We start from the raw sequence: 21,922 nt of genomic DNA, 5'->3' as shown, positions 1-21,922 counted from the left end.
GATATTCTGGCAAACGGATCAGCTTGTGAGAACCAAAGATGGAGCCAGAAGTGTTAAGGGACCAAGTTACCACCACGCTGTGCAGGCTAAGCTGGGATGAACTGACAGAGGTGTGTAACTTTCTGAAATGCTTCAATGTTGGCCATAGCGAGGATCAGCAGGCTGTCAAGGACAATAGTCGACGAGAGTTAATTAAACTGATTGAAGACAAATTGGATTAACTTGCGCAAAGTTACAAGTCAGAAGAGGTAGTCCAGTTGATTCATGAACTTTTAGCATTTATTGAAGAAACTGCGTCTAAAAGCGATGCTCGCGAGTGCCGCACTTTTTCCCGCCCCACGGAGATGACATACAACTACGATGAGCTGCGGGGAGAAGTGAAAACTGAAAATGGTGGACGCTTTACCTGTCTTGACCCAAAGCAAACAGACAGCTGAGGTGACTATCCGCAGGGAGTTTCGGATCTGTGGACAAATAGGCGAGGGCGGGCAGCGCGACAGGCTGTCGTATACCAACCTACTCCACCAGATAGAACTTGGACTCCGGAAAGGCCACAGTGAATCAGAGGTGATCGAAGCAGTGATAAGAGCCATCTGCCCAGGACTCAAACTACGGGACATTCTTGAAATAAAGACTGATGTGACACTCTCTCAGTTAAAAACAATACTGAAAGGCCATTACAGAGAAGAGGACACATCTGAGTTGTATCAAAAACTGATAAACATAACCCAGGAACCGAAAGACCCTAACCCTAACCCTAACCCCGGGACTTCCTGTTTTGGGGCATCGAGCACAATGAACGGCTTCTGCATGCATCCAAAGGACCAGCTGAACACTACAATACAGATCTGGTCAAGAGGAAGTTTTTGAGGTCACTGGGCACAGGACTACTAAATGACAACATTAAATTCCAGATCCAGCCGCTTCTGGACAATTTTGATGTGACAGACGAAATGCTGATTGGGAGACTAAATGAAGCAGCTAACTTTGAAGCGGAGCGGCTGAATAAGTTGAAGAGGAACATTAACAAGGCGACCAGAATTAATGAGCTGCAGACTGCAGTTGAGCCACATGGTGGACCGCAGACAACGTCAGCCCAGAGTACAGCTGTAGCCAAGGAGGAACTCAACTCAAGATGGGTCCAACTCTGCCTTAAGTACATGCCATTGTAGCAGAACTAAAAGCTGAAGTTGCAGAAATGAAACAGATGGTACTTGCATCCTTGAACGCCAGCGAGTTCCAGCCCACCAGGAAACCGCCAAAATGACAGCGCCTGCAGGGGGAGAGGATGCAGGACCTGCCAGGACAACGGCGAGGGAGACAACTACACCCACCGCTTCAAGTGTGGCCAGTCGGGTCACATCTCCAGAGGATGCCGAGCTTCACGTCTACCGCAGGGAAACGTCAGAGGGCCACTGCCACGGGACCAGCAGTGACCCAGCCACCTAATCAGGAGTCCCGCTACTGCCATTACTGTCGACAAGAGGAACAACGTGATGCACTGCTCCAGACTTGTGCAGGCTGCTCATCGGCCACTTACTGTTCCAAAGCCTGTCAGACACAACACTGGCCGGAACACAAGCACACCTGTCAAGCGGTAAGACTGGTTGAACACTATCTGGGTGAGAAGGAGGAAAAACGGTGGTCAACACACATGGGTAATCTTAACGTTTTATCAAACAAGCAAGGGAGAAAACTGGTTAAACTAATTGGTAGACGTAGAATGGTCAGGTGCACTTTTGATAATGTACCAATTACAGTGCTGTGGGATACAGGTGCCCAAGCAACAGTGATAAATGACGTGGAGAAAAACGCACTTGCCTCATACCACGATTCGAGGGATAGATGAACTCTTGGGACCAGAACCTCTAAATGGGCTGGCCGCCAACCAGACAAAAATACAATTTATTGGGTGGGTTCCTGTCGAGTTCAAACTAACGGGTGCAGAAGTTTCAAGCCCTGATCTGTTAGTGCCGGTACTCGTTTCTAGTGACCACAATGTAGCTCAGGACCTTATCATAGGATTTAATGTGATAGAGGAAGTGATTAATGAGCAACTAAAAGAAGGTTCAACCAAGAGTGACTGTTAGCTTGGACATGGGCTGCGCTGAGACCTTCATTCATTTGTTACATACACACCAAACAGTCAATGAAGAAATTCATGCAAAGACAGGAAGGGGTAAAGTTGTCTTAGGTCCAAATGAAGCCACCACCATTCGCTGTCGCACACGTAAAGAGGTGGATGAGGACACTGCTATGTTGTTTTGCCCAAATTTGAACCAGAGTTTGCCGGGGTGCTTGTATATACAAGAAGTACTGTTTAAGGCGAAAAGAGGCAACTCAACCACAGTCCCAGTGCCTGTCATCAACACAACACTAGTCATAACATCACTCTGGATCCTCGTGTTGTTTTGGGAGATATTGAAGGGGTCAAAGCAATATATCCAGCAGTGGTACAGCCTGCGCCCCTACCAAAAACTGATGAGAATGAGGCTGACTTTGAAACATCATCGACTCCCCCTAGTGAAACGAGTGAGACATGGGACCCCCCAGTGCTGTTAGACCATTTAAATAATGAGCAGTAAGCCGTGGCCTCTAAGCCACATGGTTCACCCTCACTGGACCCCACTGCTGCAGAGTTTGTCCCACAGATTGATAGAAATGCCTCAGTGCAGAATGAGCCTCTCGAACCAGCAGATGATGAGCCAGTGGATGTAATCCCTTTTCCAACTGGTGAGTACACTAATGCAGTGGAGTTGGTCAATTGGTCAGATTCAGAAGATGCCATAGAAACGGAGAAGCAGAGTTCATATCAAAAAAGAGAGAGAAGGAGGCCACAAATTTTGACTTACAATACACTCGGTCAGCCAACTTTCACAGAGAGGACAGTAGCTACTAAGTGTGTAGATGTAAAGGGTTACTGGCGATCCTGGTGAAAAATGTTTGGATTGTTTGTGTTCTTTGCACCTCACTTTCATGTGGTGCCTTTAGTGCCTTTTTGTGTATCGAATGTTATTGACAAATATGGCGAACTATGTAAGAAATGGGAAAATGTTTGAATATGAGAATGGGAAAAAAAAGGTTGTAACCTGTTTACCAGGTAGTATGGACCTATGCTGTTCTGTATGCAAATTGTTAATTTGGAGGTACAATTTGTAATGTCTGGACTTTTTTTTGTGGGGGAGCGTGTGGGAGATTAGAGTGTGTCAGAATTGTGTTTATAATGTAATTAATTTTAATTCTTAGATGGATTTTATTTTTGGATGTAAATTGATTTCTCCTATTTCCAGTGAAGGTATCACTAATTTAAGTTTTTCTGATGCGGGTTTTGAATGAAACGCAAGCGGGGTTTAGGCACAGGGTGTGGAGAAAAGACAGTGCCCGTGTTTTTGAACTTTGTGAAATAAAGTTAAATGTTCAAAAGACACTACGGTCGCCTTTTTTGTGTCACAGAGCTGCAACATTATTAAATAACTGGTTAGTTGATTTATTGTAAATATTAAAATATTGATAAAAGAAACAGTTTGGCAATACATTTCAAGCTGACTTTTTTTGTTATTTGATCTTTATCTCGATCAATCAAATAAAGTAAAAGGGTGTGTATGTGAAGTTTATTAGGTTAGCATGATCTTAGATTTATAATTATTTAGTGAGTTTGACTAAACTGAGATTTGATATAAATTGCATAGCTAAGCTGGGCCCTGATACAGAATGGATAACTGACAGAGCTGCGCGAGACATGCAGCCGATTAACATATCTTGTATTGAGGTTAGGAACATCACTGTTGCTGATTATTGATAGAAGACGAAGCTGTTTGAAGAGGGATTACTGAACAAACAACACAATTACTCAAACTAGCAACCCTGCAAGATATAAAAAGCCTATGAAGGTGGGAAGGATACCTACCTCCCCATATTATGATATTACAATATCCAATTTATGGATACAATAAGATATAATAAAGAGTGGCGGATTTATTGTAAATAAACATTAAAAACATAATACAAACAAATTTAACACGTTTTATTACTTTATCAGCAATAAATCAAGGATTTATTATTTAGGCAGGACTTCATCTGTACTGGACCATCCATGGACGAAAACCTGCTTCTAGTGCTCAGTCTGTGTAATTTTTCGAGTTTGCAATGCATCAAAAGCACTCGCCGAAAATGTAGGCATCCGTCAACGACGGGGCTGACAAAGAGACGCAAGTGCCCACCTCTGGTTGTACAAAGTATTAACTTCTGGAGTGCTAATAATTGTGGCACACATGATTTGATGTAAATGAATTGTTTCTTAATGTGGTCTACTAGTCTTTCATTCCCACTGAATAAATGCACATAAAGGATTTTTGTGTAGTTTGTCACTTTTTTTTTAACTCACGACTGCCACCTCTGGCCAAAAGCGTAACTGCAGCATCGATGTCAAGCTCGTTTATGGTGCGCGTGCGAGTACGTGCACGATCTTAAAGCGACAGCCACCGTTGACAAACGAAGACATGACTTCAAATTAGGTAAGAAAAACTCTGCTCCTCCCCAAGGAAACTGTGGAGTGTGCAAGGTCCGCACACTCTAAAGGGAAGATAAAAGCTGATAAGTGCTGATAGATGAGGTCACAGTAAAACAGTCAGGGCTCTTCGTACTCATCTGGGCATTGGTGGAGCATGCATGATGTAGAAAAAGCTTTAATATTACCTTTTTAAACGGCACAATGCACCTTTAAGGGTTGAATTTTCCTTTTTCTTTTTTTTTATTATTATTTTTATTTTGGTCCTATATTATTTAGAAAATATTGAATTTATTATAACCTTAAGAACATACTGTATCTTAACCAGCGGTCTTAATAATTATGGAGACCCGTCTTTTAGCAGTTTTATTAAATAATTGGGATTTAATGTAAATATTAAAAAAAAGTTTTTTTCAGGTATTTAAAAAAATGCATCTTTGTTGGACTTTCCCTTATAAATCTTTTCAAGTGAAACTGGGTTTAGCGGCCTATGGATCTGCTCAACTTGCTTCACTTCCGCTATGACATGTATTGTGGGAAATTGCTCCATGAATGTGTCAATAGTGCCGTGCAACGTCCCCCTCATGTTGCCTACTCGCCATCTTTTGATTAACAGAGAGTCACAACAGATCTGTACACTTCCCATTTTGTGGTTTTTCGCGCAAGCTGTGGAAAACAGAAGTGGCGGTAAAACCGTTGCTTTGGATTTCATGTTTGTAGACGGTCTGGAGGCGGATGGGGTGTTTTTCTTCATATTCCATTTTAATGGTTGTAGATCAGGGACGGGCAAACGATAGCCCACGGATCACATCTGGCCTGATCAAACTTTAATCCAGCCCAAGGACCACTTACATTATTGACAGTCCAGTAATGTTTTCCTAAAATTGGTTAATTAATATACATTTCTTAAAATACTGGGTAAAAAAAAAAAAAGATATTGTTTATATTGTGGAGATGTGGTAAATGACGAGATGGAGGAGACGAAGGCATGTTACTCCCTTTTCCTCTCCACACAAAACTGACTGTACAGATGGTATTCGCACAAGGCCATGTGCTGTTCACAGGTGCACGGAATGTCGAACGTGAACTAATAAAAGGAATATCCATAAAATTGCAAGGATAAATCGAAAAGATTTCCAACTGATTACGGTGAGTGTCATTGTAAGATGGTTAAAATGCTTTTTACCGTATTGCGATCGTGATATATGTGCCCCGCTAGCCGTGGCTAGCTCTGGCTAAAAATAGATCTGAGTGGTCAAAAGTTTTGATTTTGAGATCTCTCCCAGTACACACCTTAAGGTCTCTATGTTCCTTTCTCAGCAAAAAAAAAGTTAAAATTGTAGTCAAAGTGTATGAAAATAAGAAGTGATGAGTAAACAATGTTGTTGTTGTAACATGCTCGTACGTGCCGTGTAGCTAGCGCTGTCAGGGAACTAGCTAACTTGGTTTCAAAATAACCCGAGAGTCTTCGCATCGAATTCTCTTTCAACGCCTATCATGTCTATCATCCCATTGACGCAGGCACATGACAAATCCCTCCCCTTACTTTAAAGTACAACTTTCTGGTGAATGTATGTCGAATTGTTAAGATTTCCCCATACAAAAAAACACTAGCATCAGATTCCTCATTTCAACTTATCTAGTACACAACATACACTCCGAATTTTAACCTTTAACCCATTAAGGCCGGAGCATGCGAACGCCTTTCTACCGTTAAATCTTTAAATCTACCGTTAAAGCTTTAAATCTGGGAGCGCGGAAAAGTCATTTTGCTTTGACCAATTCTTGGTCTCTTAGCCAATTAAATGCATCAAAATATACACGAGAGGGTGACGTGGAATTTTATTCGAGCATATATGGCTTATGCAGATTCGTAGGAGTTATGAAATAAATGAGGCGATTGACGACGGTGCGGGAGGACTTCGAAACCAGTGTAACCAGTCGACAGTGCTTTGTAACGGAGTGGACGACGAATAATTAACACTCGATTCTCCGAGGTTATTACAACTGCGCTCCATTGTTGAAGGTAAATATACCTGCAGAGGCGACATTTGTTTGCTGATTTTATTTTTTTAAATATTGATGGTTTATAATAATAAACTTATGTTTGTGTGAACGCCACAGGTGTAAGCTCTGAAATGTTTTTGGAATTATGTTTCTATCTGCTTCAGGAGCTGAGATATCAATTATTTTTAATATTGTTGAATTTCCAGGAAAACTTCAGATTTTGGAGACATGTTTTGCCAGGCACTTTAGGCCTTAATGGGTTAAACTAGAGCTGCAACTAACAATTACATTAATAATCGACAGATTAATCATGAATTAGATAGAAAAATAATGCTTTCATTTCTATCCCTTTATTTAAAAACAGGAAATTATTAAAAATGCACAAATATAAGATTTAGTTACTGTTTAGGTCTGTGACATGTTAGAAAATTGTAAAAAAATCAAATCAAATCAAATTAAATTAAATTAATTCCTTGTGTATTCATAGAGCAGCTAATAATACAATAAATATTTCCCCTTCCTGTATTGTTTATGGTATTCCAAAGTTAAAAGACCAGACGGTAATACATTCCACTGATGAATCTGTGTGCTAATATGATCTGTACATGTCATAAGGCTTGCAGTTCAAGCCTCTGTCACGCTCTTTCTAAAGAACCATATATTATGCTGTCTTACCTGTGCTGCTGAGCGGCCCCTCGTCTCGTTGCAAAGTCGCCTGTCAGCTCGCTTACCCCATACTTAGCTCCACCCTGTGGGACCAGAGCAGCCAACAGGGGGACAGGAATGGAAGCAGGGTGCTGGCAAGTGAGCTTGAACCTGGAAAAAAAATGTTTTAAATAAACACCACCACAGAGTCAACGGCAGCATGTGGGCCCAAAGAATGGACAGGAAGTGGTAGAACTGGAAGGCTGAAATGACTTTCACTGTCATCCCCTTGATGTGATTACAGTGACGATGATGGCTTCAGCACAGCGTGCCTCCTTCATCAATTTGAACAGTGCACACTCCAATTTAAAGACTTTATACTTAGAATACAATAGAACATTGTAATGACTGACTTTGCTAATACTGTGCAAGGTAGGCAAAGGTTATCATTAATGAGTCAGTTTTATTACAACACCGCATTAACTGCAGATTTTCTGATTTTGCAGCTGGTACGAGATGTTTTGTTTATTTACAGTATATTGTGCAAGTCAAGTCAAGGAAGATTACGGTTATCTTGTCACTTGATGATATAGCACTGCATTACAGAAAATGCAATTGTTAACTCATCACTTCACTGACAGTTTCTTATTCAATGTCGTTTTGTTTATTTCTACTTGTCCAGCAAGGTGGCGTATTCATTAATCTGTGAATTGGTCAATAATGAACTATTTGCTGATGCGGTCACCACGATGGTGGGAAGCTTATACCACTTGGAATTCAGCTTTCTCAAATAAAATCCAATCCCAGTGATTGGAAACAAGGTTGCTGATTAACCAGGGTGTTAAAGGGAGAACCAATACGAGAACTGCTATCCACGCCAACAACACATTTTCTAACAAAAATGTTTTGGGGGTAATTACAGTACAGGCAAAGTGTTTAAAACCTTCTTGTGACTAAACACACTGTACGCAAAAAGGCAAAATTGACACCAGACACCACGTCTACAACTGGAATATTTTTTGGCTACGCACACATGAACAGTCGTCGGGACACCAGCACAGATGCACTTTAGAAGAAATACTGGTATATTTTTGGGACATTGTCTATTGTTATTTATTACACAATAATATCAGGATTTGCCCATGTATGTCACTTACACAGGAATTTAAGATAAAATAAAATAAATGTGTAGAAACAGCATTTATAGTTTTATTTTCTTTCTAGCACGTTTCCAAATACTTTTTTGTTATATATGACAAAAATACAAACTGTATTTAAAGTTGAGTATATTTGCAATGTTCTAATATTTTTGTATGTTTTGTATTTTGTGTGTGACTGTCTGTGACTTTTCTACTACTTTTCCCCGATATTTGTGTATATTTGTGTATTTTTATTTTTTTTAATTAATGGTCTGGACAACATTGTAGCGTAACCACACTTAAATTGCTGTTTGAGTTAGTAACAGTAAAGTTGAAACCAGCACAGTGATAATTTATTCTTCACGAACATTTTTCTCCAAGTTTTTTTTCAGTATTTTCTTATTACTTTTAGATATTTTGTATTTTTCGTGTAATTTGTCTGTATTAAATTAGTCTTTTCAGTTTTGTTTTGTGTTTTTTTATTTAAGATGTAGTGCAATATTTTTCTAATAAGATTTTTTTTTAACTTTTCATGTAATTTTAATTTAAAGGATCTTTGTGCAGTTTGTCACTTTTTTACTCGCGATTGCCACCTCTGGCCCAAAGCGTAACTGCCACATCTGTGTCAGGCTCTTTTATGGTGCGCGTGCGTGCATTATCTTAAAGCGACAGCAACAGCTGACAAACGAAGACATGATTTCAAGAAGTAAGAAAAACTCTGCCCCCTCCCATCCCCAAAGAAACTGTGTAGTGTGAGGGTCCGCCCACTCTACTATAAAGGGAAGACAAAAGCAGCTGGTTGCAGTCAGAGTAAAACAGCCAGGGCCCTTCGTACTCATCTGGGCATTTGTGGAGCATGCATGATGTAGAAAAAGCTTTACTATTACCTTTTTAAACTGCACAATGCACCCTTAACCTTTTCTCTCATGCTTGTGCATAATTATTCTTATCTAATGTATTTTTTAACACATACATTTTTGTTTAGTGTGTGAACTAGTGCAGCGCTTAATTGTGACCAGAACTTAGAGAATTTTTTTTATTTTTTATTTTTTATTTTTATGGACAATCAAGCCAATTGTCACTCACTGCATAAAATTCATGAGTTGGTGTGCCTTTAGTCAGTGATATTGGGCGCTCCGACTCCACATTCTACATCTGCTCCATGCTCCTTGCAAGTGTTTTCATTTTGTATTTGTATTTTTGGCTGCTTGTCCCTTTGAATAAACGGCTGAAAGTGCATCGGTGAGTATGGCTCTCCTTTTATTGTTCCCACTACATTTAGTCATAGAGTGAACTAACATCTTTTCCATGCTCCTTGTGAGTGCTTTCATTTTGTATTAGCGCTTTGGCTACTTTTCACATTGAACAAATGGCTGAACAGGCATCTGTGAGTGTCCAACCCCACTCCAGTCACAGACTAAACTGATATCTCCTCTACTTGTGCATTTTGTCCCGTTAAATAAATAAATAAATTAAAAGCTCCTAAATTGAGGCACTTGTTGTACGTCAAGATACCACTGTACGGTAGTTTTGACAGCATTTTCACATATTACCAAGAATGTCAATGCGGAAGAAACCTGCTCCACATACATGCCTTTCATGTCAATTTAACACACACACACACACACACTAGCAATTAACTGTTCTTAAGTGGGATCAAAGATGCCTAAGAGGATGCTGGATGAAAGTGGGCCCAGCAGCGCCATAAATAGACAAGTGCCGCTGGAGCACCAAATACCAACAGTCCACGACACTATTCACACTTATGAAGTCTCACTCACTCACGCACGCACGCACGCATGCACACACTTGTCTTTGTATCATCGTGGGGACATCTCATTGACATGATGCATTTCCTAGCCCCTTCCCCTAACCCCAACCATCAAAAATGATTGCCTACTCCCATTCCTAACCCTAACCTTAACCTCAACCATAACCCAATTCAAAGCTAAACTCTAAAACCAAGGCTTGACCCTCAAAAAGAGGTCTGAACTTGTGGGGACCACCAAAATGTCTCCACAAATTCAAGTTGGTCCCCACAATGTTCGTTAAACCTGGAAAAACACGCGTGTATGGGCCCCACAATGTAGCAAAGACAAAACCACACACACACACACGCACACACAATTGAAGTATGTTTCACAAATTCAAAGAAACTTCAAGCAAAGCAACCACACATCCATCTTGTTGGAGTCAGTAACACTTCTCAAATCTGTGTCATGTTTTTTGTCTCATACCTATGTATTTCTGTCTAATATTTTGGTGTTTTTTTATAACAGTTTTACAATCTATCTTTTTGGTTATTTTTTTAGTTTAATAATTATTCATTCTGATCAAATTTAGCAGTCTCCTTCAATAAATAAGCCCGCTTGGAGAGGGCAACATGATTTTTAAAATTATTATTTTAAGAGTCCACCAACAATCTGCTTTTCTTATTCAGACTGTCTGATTTAAACTGAAGTGTAGTTTATGGGCCCAAGTGATCTTTGCCACCCGGCAGAGTACTTGTACTCTGTCCTCTGTGATACATTTCCACTTGGCGTGAATTTTATTGTGCGGGATCATCCAATAGAAACATCAATCCTGAGGCACTCAGCTAAAGCCAGCCCAAGAACGTAGCGTGAGCTGCTGACACGTCTGCCCGCCCGGCGTGCTTTTAAATAGAACGGAATTTCTCATTATCAACAAATACTTGTTTGAGTGACTCCACTTGGCAGAGGTCATCTCTATGTATGGTGCGAGGCACTGGCTGGAATCTAAACGAGAAGATGTGCCTGCACGCACACTGGAGTAACATTGTTGCACAATCATTCATGGTTTGAAAATGAGACACGACTGACTGACATCACAGAACAGAGCGTATCCCATAGCTGTGTTGACATCACGTTTTTGCTGGCGTGTGTTATCTGTGAGCGAATAAGAAATGCATTTCATATATTTTTACAAGGGATGCACGATAATGCTATTTTCAACCGATACCGATAAACCAATAGTTTAGAACGTGCCGATGCCGATAACCGAAAAGTAAGTCAATAATTGTTTGCAAAATTAACTTGAATACAAATGTACTTTCGAGTCCTACTTTAAGTACAAATACATCGAAACATTGTGTAACACACCATGAAGCAGAATTTTATTGATATCTCTGCTTCAAAGACAACCAGTAACTCATTTTGAGTTTGCCAAAACAAAACAGTCATGTTTTAAAAACGCAACACAAAACTGCGAGGGTAACATTTTGGGGAGACACAACCACAACAGATGGACCAATGCGGCAAGTCTATTATTATCGGCAGATTTCTTTATTATCTGGTTTATCGGTATGACGTCAAATGGTTGATAATTACCAATAATTATCGTCTGATTTCTTTATTATCTTGTTTATCTGTTTCTGACGTCAAATTGGTCGATAATTATCGGCCACCAATATTATCGTGCATCACTAATTTTTACCCTAATACTGTGGTATTTTTTCAGTCATTTTTTTCTATTTCTTTCAAATAATTTTGTATTTTAAGTAAAATAATTTTTTCTTGTAATTTTTCCCCCTAATAAGTGTGTATTTTTTGCGTGGGTTTTAGTATTTTTTAAAGTAATATTTTAGTTCTCCAGTCATCATCCCTTTTTTCTCCTAATATGTTTTAACTTTGTAATGTAGCCGCAAAGGGGCACAAGCCAGTGTCTTGTTGTGCCGGTCCCAAGCCCGGATAAATACAGAGGGTTGTGCCAGGAAAGGCATCAGACGTAAAACTTTGGCCAAATCAAACATGCGAATCAAATATATGACTTCCATAACGGATCGGTCGAGGCCCGGATTAACAACGACCGCCATCGTTGCTGTTGACCTACAGGGTGCCGGTGGAAACTGGACTATTGTTGGTCGAAGAAGGAGAGAAGGAAGGTGTGTTCGGAAGAAAGAGAAGAGGAACGCCAAGAGTCTAAGACAGAGTAGGGACTTTGAATGTTGGAACTATGACAGGAAAAGGTAGAGAGCTGGTTGACATGATGCAGAGGGGGTCAGGTGTTATGTGTGATAGAAGAGTTTCAGCTCAAATGAAAGCAAAGGTTTAAAAAACTGTGGTGAGACCAGCGATATTGTTTGATCTGGAGAGAGTGCCACTGAGGAAAAGACAGGAGGCAGAGCTGGAGGTGGCAGAGATGAAGATCCAGAGGTTCTCTTTGGGAGTGATGGATAGAATCAGGAATGAGTACATCAGATGGGACAGCACATTTTAGAGGCTTTGGAGATAGTCAGAGGCCAGACTGAGATGGTTTGGACATGTCCAGAGGAGAGATAGTGAGTATATTGTCAGAAGGATGCTCAGTTTCCAAATGCCAGGCAGGAGGTCTAGAGGAAGACCAAAGAGGAGGTTTATGGATGAAGTTAAAGAGTACATGAAGGTAGTTGGTGTGAGAGCCAGGACAAGGTTAGATTGAGGCAACTGATTCGCTGTGGCGACCCCTGAAGGGAAAAGCCAAAAGAAAAAGAAGATTATACTTTGTATTATTTTGCCAAATATTTCTGTATTTGTGTCCAATATTTGGGGAATTTTGCTCAAATATATATTTTTTTAAAACCTTTAGTCCCCTCTTTTTTGTTTTTGGGATATTTTCCCCTCATTTCTTGGCCTATCATTAGCATGTTTTTTCCCCCAGAATATTTTTTCAGAGTAACCATTGGGGAACCAGTCTGATGGGTTCATGAGCAAATATCGTGCAATATCCGGTCCCCGCTGACTTCATAGGAACTCGGGAGCAGCTAAACAAGTCACATCCTCAGGGAGCGGCAACAGGAAGGAGGGCGGAAGACCAGAGAACATTGCTGCAGAAGCCTTTAATAGATTTACATTTCAAGTACAAATGGCGGATGAGATCAATCTAGTTTTGTCTGCGATTCTATGAGGAGTCGACAGGAAGCGCTGCCAGGATACGGACACTTGTCCACTTTGTCAATTTACTGAGTGGGACTCCCTTTTAGTCTTGTGTACTCGCATGCTTGGTGTGCGCCTTGGCGTGGGGGCTGGGCAGTGCGTGGCCAAAAATACACACCACTACCTTCATTATTCCTCAAATATGACAAACTCTCGGCGGACTGACATGTTTCACATAGTTTGCAAGTATTTTAAGAACATCCAAAGCGATGTTCATTCCTGATGATATGTAATAAAGGGGTGATGTATTTTAATTTGGCCGACGCACCAACAGGGGTACAAACGTCTGGAAAAGATGCTATAAACTGCTTGTTTTCGCATTTTAGGGGGAACAGAGGGGAAATGCAAGCTGGATTAGGATGTTGAAGGGGATTTGTGGTTTAATATGTTTGGGAAATATTGCTATCCACTACTTTTTAGTTTTGCTACATACAATTGCTGATGACTATTTGTGTAACTTACTTTTCACTGTGACTTCTGTAGGCCTATATTAGGTTTTTCTTTATCTATGGTTTGCCATTTTACATCCACATAGACAGCATTTATTATTTGTGTACTGTTGCCATTGCCTGAAGTGGTAAATTATGTACGCAGATGATTAGATTGTTCAATGTTTATTTTCTTGAATGCTGCTACTGTCCACTTTGCTGCTGGAAAAACAGAATTTCCCTTTTGCAGGACTAATAAAGCCTTATTCTACTTGTTTGAAATGTGGTTGTTTTTGTCAAATTTGTGCTAAAATAATGAATTTAAAACATTTTGCAAACCCATTTACATGTATTCGGTCTCTCAAGAAAGCAGCCCGGTCTCTTGGTTTCCAACGTCTCCATCTGTTGCTGTTTTGAGTTTGAGCATCATCCACTGTCAATATCTAGGCCTAAATACAGACCACAGGAGTCATATCCTGTTTTCCAAGAAACAGAAGGCTGACTGTGGGCTTTCCTTGCCATTCGTGGAACAAAAAAGAAAAAAACAAATCAAATCAACCCTGAGGAAAGTTTCAATACACCTCATGGAACTAATTCCATTTGTTTCTAATGACAAATCCCTCATTAAGTTAAGTGTGTTACAACCAGCATTTTCATGACGCACAACCTGCCTGAGCTGCTGTGTCACATAACATGAAAAGTTAGTGTATACAAATCTAATTTACTCTCCTTTGCAGGGACAAAAGATGAGTGGGAAAGCTTTTCATTTTATTGCATTAGAGAATTGGGATGCACTTAGTTTGTGTTCACCACCACCAGGAGTTCACTGTTGTGTCAGCAGAAAGGCAGCTAATTCGGAACGCCATTACAGTACCTGCTTTTTGATTTGCCATGTTTCGGGAGGATAATATGACAATGCAAAAAGCAATTGTGACATTACAAATGTTTTAATGTATTGAATTATTGTAATCTAATTACTGACATAGTTACGCCATACTTGATTGGTTGACTTTTGTGACGTTGTTTATGCTTAGAAGACGGCAAGTCAAAGTGTTGACTAAGTCAACAACTCTAATTGAAGTAGCTAAAGAAACTGTCTTTCATATTAATTTATGATTAATTTCCCTATATTTTAGCATAAGTCTATCCTAGAAGACAAACTTTTGTTATGGTGCTGTGACTGCTCACCTGTTTTCTGAAGCTGAGCTGTGATTGGTTGTTACTGAGACCTGAGCAACTGTGATGTCACTTTCACTCGACAGCAAGTGGCAAAATGGCTGCCTTCTGATATAAACAGCTGAAATTTTGCTGCTTGACTTATATTTGCTGCTTAAATTATATTAAGACAAGTCAACTTCCAGATCTCATAACTTTGTCTCAGTTTGATGCCATATTAAAGGACCTGGAACTGAAGTCATTAACCAGTTGCTGTTTTTAATTTACTGTTTTAACTGTACGTGTTGTGTTGTGTTGTGTTGTGTTGCGTTGCGTTGCGTTGCGTTGCGTTGCGTTGCGTTGCGTTGCGTTGCGTTGCGTTGCGTTGCCTCTTGGCCAGGACTCCCTTGAAAAAGAGATCTGCGGATCTCAATGGGATTTACCTGGTTCAATTAAAAAAAAAATTAACAACTAACGCAATATTAACCAGAATACCATATTTTATTGGGGCTGCATAGAATTGACTGTCAATAATTGTTTTGGGGGGTGGTGGGGGGGTTGACTTCCCCTTTAAAAAAGTATATGTAATGGAACTTGAAAAAAATTATCACATACCAAATTTCACCTGCAATATTGTTGGGGGAAATCACAATTAGATTATTTTCCAAAATCTTTCACTGTATATAAATTAATAATTTTATGTGAAAAGAAAAAAAGAACAAGAGCGCAGGTTTCGGTGTCTTCAGGAATAGTTTATAGTACAGTCGTGATGGGACGTCACTATAATTAGCAGAACGCCATGGGAGACTCAGTCCCAGTGACCTTAAAACACAAGCGAGGCTACCCAAGATATCAACATCAGACAGACGAACAACTAACATGACATAACGTGAGATCTGTTGAAACCACAATGATGCGGCCTGGTGAAGATTATTTATTACTGGCTGTTGTTGGTCTAGGCCTTCCTGGAAGTGGACCTAATTGTGAGTGTCTGGAGTCATGCTGATGAATAATTTATGAGGCTACATGCATTAGGTATGCGTAGAAAAAATGTAATCAGCAGCGTGTCCTTGAGCGGGTGCTCATGATGAATGCCTGTGAGTGTTATTTTGTTTGTCTACATGTGTTGCTCTACAGCTTGTGTTCAAATATCCATTGCTTGAAAGGCTATACGACTGAAACTATATATGCTAATTGTTTGCATTTCTGTTAAACATATTATTGTTTTATTAATGATTAAACAAAACCAAATAAACAACAACTATACAACAGTTAGTGAAGTTGTACTCACCAACCTTTTTGATTATTTCCGTGATAACTTACTTTTTCCATTAATTGATTATGATTCAGTTACTGGTTTGGTCTGTACCATGTCAGAAAATAGGGGAAAATGTTGCTCACTGCTTTTCCAAAGTAAAAGCAGATGTTTGCATGTGCCTTATTTTGAAATTTAAGTTAATCAGTCTGCTTTCATGGAGAACTACAGAAATCTCACAATAGTTATTGTTCAACAGGAGGATTTGGACAATTACACAAGATAGCAATGGCTCAAAATGTTGAATCAATTATCAAAATAGTTGTCATTTAATTAGATAATCAATTAGTTGTCAATTATTGATTAACTGTTGCACCTCAACAGCCGTTGATGTTTACATTCATCAACCAGGATCCAACAGTTTACTGCCACCAATATTCATGAAGTTTGTTTTTCCAATGAGAAGACATGAAAGTGGCTTTCACCCAGCTTGTCTGTGAAATTCAGATTCGTAAACCACTGTAATGACTAACGGATTCCTGTTGATGGGAGCATAGCATTGCTTTAGATTTGAGATCAGCACAGTTTTTGAGTTGATAAGATTTTTCCACCTTCCCTGTCCAAATGTGCCATTGCTGACCATGTCACGCTGTACATGTGATAAAAATGTTATGGGGGAGTCATATGAGGCAATAGAATGAAGCAGGAATGCTAAAAATAGCCACTGGTCATTACAAATGACCACAGGCGTGAAGTGTATCAGTCAACAAGAAATAATATTAGCATATGTCGCATCTCTCACACTATACTTCTATACTGTACCATATATGTATCAATGCAAAAAGAGGAAGGACAAATTCAGAAAAAGGTCCACCCGTGCTCCCTCGCTATTCGTGGTTCGGTTCTTGCGGATTCACTCTAATACAGATTTTAATTTGTGACCATTTGTAACACGGTTTCTGGTTAAGGTAAGCCATTCTAAGAAAAAAAAGAAAAACTTGAACATAGTTATTCAGCCGACGTTTCATCATCATCATCCTCATGTATTGATGGGGTGCGGAGCGATTTATGGATTCAGCCTAGTGTTGCACGGGATACCGGTACCAGTACCGTACCTTGATGATTGCCTACGCATGTTTTCAATAAACACATGAAGAAGAACACGAGTGGTTTTCAATTTTCAGTTTTAGAAACGTTTTGTAACAAGAGCAAATGTTTTTCGCGGAGAAGCACAAGAAAAAGCAACAATCATTCCTGCAGTGGACTCAAGGTGCGTTCATTGAACAGGAACACAGTAGGAAATCACAGTTATGCATAGAAAAAGCTCAGACAACTGATAGAAAAACAGACACAGGTTGTGACGCATTTTTGACACTTTCCTTAAAAATAAGTGGAGTGTGAATTATTTTGTTCCCAGTTTGTAGTATTTGATTACGCATTCGACTAATTGGGAGCGTAATGGAGAAGAGCAGACACATGCACGCACACTCAAGCAACATTACATTGAGTCATTGGAGTGCCACTGCATTGCCAATATTTAAAACGGATATTACAGCGTGCAATTCTCGAATCGATTCGATATGCAGCCGAATCGATTTTTAAACGTCAATTTTTTTATGGGAATATTCAACAAAACGTCTTACTTAGGTTTAGGATTTACACTTTAAGCATGGAAGAATGTTATATTAATGGAACATTAAGCCTTAATATTTTATTTCAGTGCTGTTCAGACATGAACCTGTTTGTTAAATGCAGTGGCTCAGTTATAAGCCAGAATTTTCAGATAAATAAATACATTTTCATACAAATCTTACAGTGTACATGTACAAGTTTACTGATTAGTATTTTCTAAATTTATATAATCAATTTATAGATTCGTATCGGGATTAATCTGTCTCGAATCGAATCGTGATATGAATCGAATCGCCAGGTACTAGGCAATTCACAAAAATTAACATGTATACATCCCAATATTTTTAATTAATAATAAATATAAATAAATTTGAAGTTTTTTTTGTCAGCTTTAATTTAGCTGCTTTTGCTGATGTTTTAGAGTTTTGTCGAGGTACCGTTTCAGTACCGGTATCGAGGTATTTTATGCAGGTATAGTATACACTAATTCAGCCGAAAATCATCAGCCCAGTATTTATTATACATTTGGAGGACTAGCCTCAACACATGGTACGGGTCCTCAACCAATGAGCTAAATAATCAAGTCGAAAAAAGATTAAAGAGTGCTTTTAATTTAAGTGCTTTATAAAGAGAGAAGTGTGCCGCCCAGATTTGTCGATAAAGTATTATGATGTTGGTATTTTGCATCCCTAGTTCTGTAATAGCTAACCATATCAATATTTTGCCTCATCCAGTTTTATCGATAATCATCAACAATATCAATATTTTCTCCCTTTCAGTTGCACCGCTAATTTATTATCACAATATTGACATTTGTCCTGTCCATGAGCTAGAATGATGAGATTTTTTTTCAGTTGTATTAATCATGTGTTGTAAGAGATGAAAATATGACACATAATGTATCAATATTCGGTCCTGTCCGTATGCATCAAAAATTATTCAATGTGACAAAGGGCGGCCGCCATCTTTGTGGAATTTGCCCCCACCCCCCAAAATGGAATGAGCATTAATATATGCTATAAAAATACATACACAAAAAAAAACTATTGCTTATTAACACTGCTCTTTTCCCACATAATTTTTCATTTGCACTATTTACTGCGATTGGCTGGCAACCAGTTTAGGGTGTACCTGAGCATGTAGGCTATTGATTGATTGATTGATTGATTGATTGATTGAAGGCCATTTGCTGTTTTCGAACTGTCCCTGAAAGCAACCACACCTCACTGTTAGATAGATAGATAGATATAGATATAGATAGATAGATAGATAGATAGATAGATAGATAGATAGATAGATAGATAGATAGATAGATAGATAGATAGATAGATAGATAGATAGATAGATAGATAGATAGATAGATAGACCTCCAATGAGGATGATGATGTGTGACATCAACTGCAAAATAATTTTTTTACCCCAATCCCAAATTTAGCCGTGTATATGTTGTGTATGACGTTGAAATAGTGAATTGGTGGGAGGAAGATTTGTTTGGAAGGTGTAACTCACATTATGGTTGTAGGCTAGCGGGCTAGCTAGCAAGAAGCTACAGCGCGTAGCATGGCGCTGGACTCTCAGCTCAAACTTTCGCTCCGAGTAAGTTCCAGTGAATACCGGCCGTCATTTCCTCCTCCCGTCCGTGAAGCTTTTTCAAACTGCCCGCGTGTGTAGGACACGACTAGTCAATTTTCTCCCTCCCTCTCCCTCATCCCAATTTCTAATAAATGTACTTGTCTGATTACATGTTTTTTCCTGTAACTGTAATGGAATAGAGCTACATTTTTTTTGCAATCTGATTACGCAATGGCGGTACATGTATTACGTTACTCCCCAAGCCTGTTGAAACATTGCAGTCATTTTGGCGTGTCGACTTGGAGAACCCCTAGCAATTTCAGCCAGCACGAGCTATTAGTGGATAATTTTTAACTGAAACTTGTCAGCCAAGTGGTTCCTGATTTTCTATATCATCATTGGGTTTTCCAAATTCTTGAAAGGTTGTACACAAGTTGAAGTGGTGTGATTCCATCCAAACTTTGCACTTTGACTGTTTGTCATTCATGGGAACTTGTGTCACGTTGCTATATTGATATTTTGTCAAGATGTATTCACATGTATCACACAAGGATATTGATGCTTAGTCCAGTTGTATTGCTAAATGATTAAAGAGGTGTTCACAGAACTAGTCGTGTTAAACTAAACAAGTTTACCCATCTTTCTACTTTGGTTTGTATCCATTTATATGGTGTCGACCGTTGATCAACACTCGCTATCTCCAGGTGAAAAGTGAAAAGTGAGTGTTGTTTTGTCATGTATCGACAGGAATAGTGTTGTTACAATATGAAAACATTATCCATGAGGTCACGTTGTTTATCCCATGACTTCACTGAATCCTTGTGGACGTTTTTCTGGGACATTAAGACTTCCAGTTCACCTTTTTATTAATAACAAATACGTTTGACTTGTTTTTTTCTTAAGCCCTTCCCAATGCTCCCCGCTGCCTTTACTTTCTCCTCCTAGCTTCGCCGGCCATTTGTTTAGACGCAAAAGTGCGTAAAAGGGAGTGCAGTTGACAGTGTACCGAGTTACCTTACCCTGTAGGTTAGCTTACTTTTCATGGGCGCCGCCTCACGTTGCTGCTTTCTCCCGGTGCCCCACTCAAACTCCTCGGAGTCCTCGGCGTCGGAAGCGTCAGCACTCACTCACTTGCTCGTTTCGGGCTCCTCGTTAGAAAACCAACCAAAAAGGTACAATAAAAAAAAAGAAAAGGGGGGGGGTCGTTAAAGTTAAATCAACTCCACGGCGGTGTGACGACGAAGGGGCCGACTGCTGCTTGCTTGCTTGCTTCAACAGACCTTCTGACTCCACTCCAGCTCGGCGGCTTTCAGATGTGTGACGCCAGATGGGCGTGGTCGAGGGCGGGGCCTGGCCTCACACACTAATTCTGTTTTTGTGGTAACAGCAGAGCTTTGACTTTGAATTGAAATGCCATAAATCCTCTCTCTCAACGTAAGTCTTCTCAACATTTAACCTATAGATTGGTTAGATGTTGCGGAACTATAATTTTGTTTTACCTAGTCAAAAAGAAAATTTTAGATATCTGTAATTACTTATCCACAACTAGTTTTAGTTTTTTTAAATTGCTTTGTTTTAGTTTAGTTTTGCATTTAATCTTTAATTAAGAAATGTTTGTTTTCAAATATTTAAGTTCCGTTTCTATTTACTTTATGTGAAATAAAATAAATAATTTTTAAGTACTATATCATTTTGTTTTTACGCAGCGCTGCTTGTTTTATTGTCTTGTTTTACAGTGTTAAAATATTTGAAAGCATGCTACATAATTTTTTAGAGTATAAAAATAAATAAGTGGTTCTGAGTTTATCATAAAACTCAATTTTGTCCATTCTTACATTGGGTTTGGATTGGTTTATATTGCGTGCATAAAGTAATATTACACGTGTAAACATGTCTGCAACTTCCTGGGGAAAAAAATATTTTAGAATTAAAAAAATAATAATTCATGCCCTAAGAAACATGTAAAGTCATGAGAAAGAAAAGTAACTCCGACTTTCATAATTCATACACCAGAGGGTTAAAGAAAGAATGATGAACTCTTGCTCACACTATCTAGTTTTTCCTACTACTGGGGACATGTTGATATAATATACAATAGTAAAGCAATATATACTTCCCTGAAAGGGGTTGACCTCAAACACACAAACATACACACACACACACAAAATCCTGCTTTTACTACTCCTAAGGACAAATCCATACAATACCAACACAATGTTAGCGCAATGTTTTGATACTATCGATTTCATCCAGACAGGAAAACAAGTTAAATGTGTGCACACGTCAAGACTCTACGTTTGAGTGCACACCTGAGGCTTTATTTATACAACCACACAGACTATTATGACAACACCTGAATGTACTGTAGTGCTAAAATGGTAGATAGGTAGGTAGGTAGGTAGATAGGTAGGTTAGGTAGTGTTAAATTATTAACATTGTTTTTCAGTTTCAATTTATATTTTAGCCGTTTTGGATTTAGTTATAGCTGTGTAGCTCAATGAATAGTATTGTATTCTTATCTGTCCCTCTCATGAGAAAAGAAGGGCAACGGGTTTTTCTTCCACTGCTATCTAGAAGGGAGTGTAGCCTGGTACCGGTCTCGGTCGGAAGAGACAGGCTGATTTATTATTGTTTTTCTCTAATCTGATTTG

The 21,922-nt window shown here is 39.2% G+C and overlaps 1 protein-coding gene across 3 annotated transcripts in view; it reads right to left on the bottom strand.

Moving 5' to 3' along the window:
• The window catches only part of b3gnt2b (UDP-GlcNAc:betaGal beta-1,3-N-acetylglucosaminyltransferase 2b), a 338,578-nt gene extending 318,010 nt beyond the window's left edge, over window positions 1–20,568 (bottom strand). Inside the window, exons 1-5 of one of the 3 annotated variants that reach the window (XR_015096964.1) lie at window positions 20,308–20,568; window positions 7,190–7,330; window positions 1,541–1,618; window positions 1,335–1,473; window positions 259–1,273 (exon numbers count right to left, since the gene is read on the bottom strand). The gene's annotated coding sequence lies outside the window, so the exon portion shown is untranslated. Of the gene's footprint in view, window positions 1–258; window positions 1,474–1,540; window positions 1,619–7,189; window positions 7,331–20,307 lie in introns of those variants that run through there. The other 2 variants (XR_015096963.1, XM_086093715.1) reach the window with 2 other exon arrangements.
• Window positions 20,569–21,922: the final 1,354 nt, after the last annotated feature.

The sequence above is a fragment of the Leptonotus elevatus genome, chromosome 13, assembly GCF_054856555.1.
Source record: "Leptonotus elevatus isolate MCC_2025b chromosome 13, RoL_Lele_1.0, whole genome shotgun sequence".
Classification (NCBI taxonomy): domain Eukaryota; kingdom Metazoa; phylum Chordata; class Actinopteri; order Syngnathiformes; family Syngnathidae; genus Leptonotus; species Leptonotus elevatus.
Note: the sequence above shows the minus strand (reverse complement) of the source record. Positions and strands in the feature narration are given on the sequence as shown.